Source organism: Lepidochelys kempii, chromosome 2 (genome assembly GCF_965140265.1).
Source record: "Lepidochelys kempii isolate rLepKem1 chromosome 2, rLepKem1.hap2, whole genome shotgun sequence".
NCBI classification, from domain to species: domain Eukaryota; kingdom Metazoa; phylum Chordata; order Testudines; family Cheloniidae; genus Lepidochelys; species Lepidochelys kempii.
Genome location: NC_133257.1, coordinates 74149745 through 74155744, shown reverse-complemented (window position 1 = coordinate 74155744; position 6000 = coordinate 74149745). Strand labels below are relative to the sequence as shown.

General features: G+C 40.9%; 1 non-coding gene across 1 annotated transcript; it reads right to left on the bottom strand.

Moving 5' to 3' along the window:
- Positions 1-1761: 1761 nt before the first annotated feature.
- On the bottom strand, positions 1762-1834 carry TRNAA-AGC (transfer RNA alanine (anticodon AGC)). Its single transcript has one exon. It is a non-coding gene; the product is annotated as a tRNA-Ala (tRNA).
- Positions 1835-6000: the final 4166 nt, after the last annotated feature.

Here is a 6000-nt window from a genome sequence, read left to right as displayed (position 1 = left end):
CCAGTTTGAAAGACATTCTATATATTTAAGATAGAGAATACTACGAGCACACAGTTAATGGATTGACTAAATGTAATTGTAAATGAGATATCATCATTGAGCAGGTCCCTGGCCCCACACCCACGGCCCTGCCCCGCCTCTTCCCACCCCTGCTCCACCCCCGCTCTGCATCTTCCCGCTCAGTTCCGCCCCCTCCCTCAAGCACACCGTGTCCCAGCCTCCTGCACGCCACAAAACAACCATTCACAGCAGGCAGGAGGCGCAGGGACGGACGGGGAGGCACTGATCCGCTGGGCCCGCCAGTAGGCGGGAGGCGCTGGGGAGAGTTAGGGGGAGCAAATAGTGGGGCTGCTGGTGGGTGTTGGGCACCCACCATTTTTTCCCCTTGGGTGCTCCAGCTCCACCCCACCCACGGAGTCAGCGCTTATGGACCAGGTATGTTTCCAGTGCGGTCCCACAATGATCAATTCTTGGACCTACACTATTTAAAATTTTTATCAGTAACCTGGAAGAAAACAAAATCATCACTGAAAGTTTGCAGATGAGACAAAAACTATAAAAATAAAAAAATAATGAAAATAATGAATTGGTAAATTGGTAAATTGGGCACAAACAAACAATATGCATTTTAATACGGCTAAATGTAAATGTATTCTTCGAGGAACAAAGAATGTAGGCCATACTTACAGGATGGGAGATTCTATACTGGAAAGCAGAGACTCTGAAAAGGATTGGAGATTGTGGTGGATAATCAGTTGAACGAGGTCTCAGTATTAGATATGAAAATGCTCACATTCCATGACAATTGAACACATAGTTTACAGAAGAGTAAAATAATGTTAAATAATGCTAATCTGTTCCACCTCATAGTTAGCTGTAACATTGAGTACCTTTCCCAGAACTGAAGAACTTGAAAGCTTGTCTCTTTCACCAAAAGAAGCTGACACAGTAAGAGATTACCTCACTCTTTTTGCCTCTTTGATATAATGTTAAAGGTGTTTTTATGGACAGCAATTTCTCTTGGAATTGCCACACGCGTCCTGGTCACCTTGCTTTTTCCATGCTATAAGAACAGACACATGACACAACCCTCTGCCCTAACCATATTTGCAAATCGGATGACCTGATTAAAAAAATCATACCTGACATAGCTTTTACAAAAATAATATTTATACCTACTATAACTCAACCTATTATGCCTCAACTCAGCTGAATTGCATTATCCTTTGTACTGCTTTCAGAGTGTGAACATTCTTTCAGTACTTATAAAAGAAAATAATGTGTGCTGTCAAAATTATGTTTATCTTCCATAACCAGTTAAAAAATATAATTCAAGCATATTGTGCACACCCCTTTCTTAAAATGTGGTGGATTAATTTAATATGTACATGTATTTTGATCCCTTACAAAAATGTTAAGAGCAGGATGAATCTAGATTTTAAAAAGAAAATAAGGACAAGTGTTTAGAGGGGGTGAAATATCAGAGACAAAAATCACAAGCAACAAGTGGCAACTCTTGCTGTCCTTTTATTTAATTTTTTCAGCTGTCAAGAATTACCTCTCTCTTGTGTGCATGCACCAGTGATAATCTTCAAGAAAAGAGAATATTACAAAACCAATCTTTCCACAAAACAAAACCCCCAAAAAACCACTTTATAAAGTTAGAAAGCCTCAAGAAGTAACTTAAAATATGCATATTCTTCAGAACTGAAAAAATGGGTCCTTTTGAAATAAATATTCTCTGATTTAAAAAAAAGGTACTGGAGAATGTGGGCATCGATCCCACTACCTCTCGCATGCTAAGCGAGCGCTCTACCATTTGAGCTAATTCCCCTTCCTAGGGGGAAAAAATCAGGTCTCTCCTCAGTCACTGTTTTCTACACCTCATTACCAGAATGACTCAGCAGAAATGACACTGCAATGTGATCAGCCACCATAAATTCTGAGTTTCGAGCACAAGTTATTTCAGAATGAAACATTCTGCTTTGCAGCCAAGAGTAAGAAAACATAGTTCAAATTGTTAGCTGACTGGTAGTGGGACTAAAACCCATATTCTTTACCACAACAGACTCCAATGAGACTGCAGAAATTGTTTATTTTAGGACAAGTCCTGAGATCTTTACAAGCAAGCAAAAACAAACTGCTTTGGATTTTATTAATCTGAGTTTTGCTTCAGTAAAATATGAGTCAAGAGCTCAGCATTTGACTGTTTATAAATTATCTAACTGAGCTGTAACTGGATCACACGCCTTTTCAAAGAGGTCTGCGTATCCAAAAAAGTTGTAGACTCAACTGCACAACTGAACAGTTATGACACTTAAGCTGTTTCATGTTGCTTGGACTTAGAAATACAATAAATGGACTGAACTATTTGTATTATGTCTTCATGGGATTTAAAACGATACAAAATTATACATCAACATTTCAAAAGCTACAGGCAAGTAAAAAGCAAAAAGATTTACAAAAGCTAAATCCTGAACTGTTCCACATCTATTCCCCTTAGAGATGTTGTGGCTTCTTGTATATCTATGTTTTCCTTTAGATGAAACAAATTCCTCTCATATATTACATTCATCAGTGTTATCATTCATCTTCTAATTACTGAGTTCTTTGGAAGTAATTTCTGTCATATCAACATACCAATCTCTTAAAATTAGGACTCGAAAGGTTCTCCAAGCCTGAAGTATCAGTCTCTTGCATAACCCAAGATAATTGCAATTCATCTTGAAAAGATTTTTGTAGTCCTATTTACTGATAAAACCTCATATAGCAAATATTTCATTTTCATATTGGACTCCTGGACACTTGTTTAAATGTGTTCTACTTGGACAGTGAAGGGTTCTGGTAATATGGGAAACAGGATGGTAATTTGTTATATTATTTGGCAATATATTAGTTCTAGAAATTCCTGGTCAAATATTACCAATGTTTACTTCTGGGGCAATTCTAAGCCAAAAAGTTAAAAATTCTGCACATATTTTAAAATTCTGCATATTTTATTTTGCAAAATAACACTATATAATCATACCAGTTTCAACTGTTTTGGTAATTTATTTCAAAATACCTGTCAGCAATTATGTCTGTAACAATACAGACAAAAAAATCCCCCCAGCAGAAGAGAGTTAAAGAAACCCATATGACAACTCAGTGCCTGTTTCTCTGCTTCTTCCCCCTCAGAGCCCAGCCAGGGAGCCAGATACTACACCGCTCCCCCCAGAGCCCAGCCGCAGGGCGCCCCCAAGTCCAGACACTTGCCCCCACCTCTCGCAGCCAAGCTGCGCACCCCTCCCCAGCTCAGACACTCGCACCCGCTTGCCTCCAGAGCCCAGCTGCGGGGTGACCCCCCAGCCCAGACACTCACACCCGTTCCCCCAGAGCCCAACCACAGGGTGCTCCCAAGGCCCAGACACTTGCACCCTTCCCCCAAAACCCCAGCTGCGCCGCGCCACCCCCCCCACCCCACCACAGCCCAGACACACACACACCCTTTCCCCAGTGCCCAGCTGCAGGAGTATGTATTATAGAAATATACTGAATCATAAAGTAGCGGATGAGTCAGAATTAAATTTGTAACATATGCCTTTCTTGTACAGTTGTGCTTGGATAGTTTTTGGCTAGAGTTTCAGAGTATTCATTATTGAAAATGAAGAAAGAATTCATACATTCAGAACTGGGTGAGATTGCACATGCAGTTCTGTTCACTGACTTGATGTTCCAGCTCTCTGAAAAAAAAAAAAAAAAAGAGTCAGAGGTCAGTTTCAGAAAGGAGGATTTCCCTCTCTTTTGCTTACAATTATAAGGCATGACTATTCTCACATTGGTGTAAAAAGAATAACTCTTTACAACAATTTTGTTACTTCAGATTCTAATCACATACTGATGTATCTTAGATCATTAGCCTTTCTTTGCCATCAAGATAAATGGGACACTAAAAGAGGCTGTGATGGGATGAAGCAAGGATGGAAGGGGTGTGTATTGTGGGATGGGGTCCTGGATTTTTACTTACTTCACATTCATAGTTTGTATAGGAATGGGAACTTTGCCAGCCTACTGTGCTTTGACGCTGTAACAAATGTGACGCTGATGTCCACAAAAATCAAATTTCCGGCTCCTTCTCTGCTTCACTCCTCTACCTCCTTGTTGTCAGTGCCATCTATCCTCTTTGTTTACACATTTGGGATTGTCCAGGCTAAACCTAAAGCACTTGGACAGGTATTTGCTAATTCAAAGTATCTATTATTAATTATTTATAGAAAACCTACGGTGTGTGTTCACTTAACATGTACAAGGAGAAAGAAGTAGCTGGAGAGCCAAATAGCTGTGAGTTTGTTTAACACTTTCCCCTCCCCCCCAAAAAAGGGAAACTTGGGAATTTTGTTTCTGTCCTGAATAAAGGAGGAATGCAGATGTGGGAAAGAGTTTAGGGTGATTTTATTTGTTTGCTTTGACCCAGAAGAAAGAGGGAATTAAGGAGTTTTGCTTAATCCTGAGACAAAAGAATCGATGAACTCCACTGTTTCTCTGACCCTGGAAAGGGGGTACTTTAGGACTATATTTATTACATGCCCGAAAGAAAACACTTCTTGTTTCAGTTTCCTTTCTTGATTTGACTGAGATTCTTTATGGCAGAAGGACTACTCACATGTAGGGACATTCCATATATTCCCCCTCTTTTCCCACTGCCTCTCCAATATTCAGAATACTACCAGTGAGCACATTAACTGAACTCCAGTCTTTGCAGAATAGCTGGGTTAGAGCCTGAATATGTATATTTTCCCCTGATAAGTGGGATTACCTTTATTCTATTGTAATACTCTGAAATTACCCCTCGGACACTGATTTAAAATAGATTCTGTAGAACCAAACACTTAAATAAAACTCAACTCCTCCACTTTCCATGAAACATAAAATTCAAGGGACGACATAGTAGATTTTAACTCTTTTCTGTATGGGGGAGGGAGCCTTACACGCTAACTCAGATCTTTGCCATGATCAAAGAAACAGACGTTAAAGATGGAGGCTTATTAAACACTTAATCCTGCACTCATTGAGGTTGATGGATTGTACCCTACCGACAGTATATTCTTCAGTGCTTTGACCAGCCTAGTTTTGCCACCAAGACAGCTGCGAAATTTTACAGTAGTTTTCCCAGAGAGAAGTCCCTATTCTCACCTGTCTGTCCTCAGAATTAGGGTTGGACTCCTTATTGCTCTTTTCCCCCAGCATAGGTCTGTGTCTCAGAGGTTTCAATCTCACTCTCCTGTCCTGACAAGTTCGCAACGACCGAGGTATTGTGGCATAAGGGCTATCAGACACTAGCAAAGGGAAAAAAATATGAAAGGAAATAATTAAGGGACAAAGGTTTGACTGGAAATCTGAAATGCACATGTAATATATAGGTGCATATGTCCCATTGTGAGATGGTTATGAATATAACCATCCACAGAAAGGGAAATTTAGGTTAGACATTAAGGCCTGGTCTGCACTGGTGGGGGGGGATTGATCTAAGTTACGCAACTTCAGCTAAGTGAATAATGTAGCTGAAGTCAACGTACTTAGACCTACTCACCGCAGTGTCTAGGGTGAGTCGACTGCTGCCGCTCCCCCGTTGACTCTGCCTGCGCCTCTTGTGGCGCTGGAGTACAGGAGTCAACGGGAAAGCGCTCGGGGCTCGATTTATCGTGTCTAGACTCAACGGGATAAATCGATCCCCGCTGGATCAATCACTGCCTGCCAATCCCGCAGATAGTGTAGACATACCCTAAGAAAAACATCTTATCTCTAAGTGTAGTTAAGCACTGGAACAAATTACGTAAATTGTGGAATCCCTGTCATTGGAGGTTTTTAGGAGCAGGTTAGCCAAACATCTGAAAGGGATGGTCTAGATCAGTGCTACTCAAAGTAGTGGTCTGCGCACCGGTGCCGGTCCACAAGCCATCGGCTGTCGATCTGCGCGCACATCGGAAAAAAAATTGCCAGTCCCCATATCAGATAGCTTGA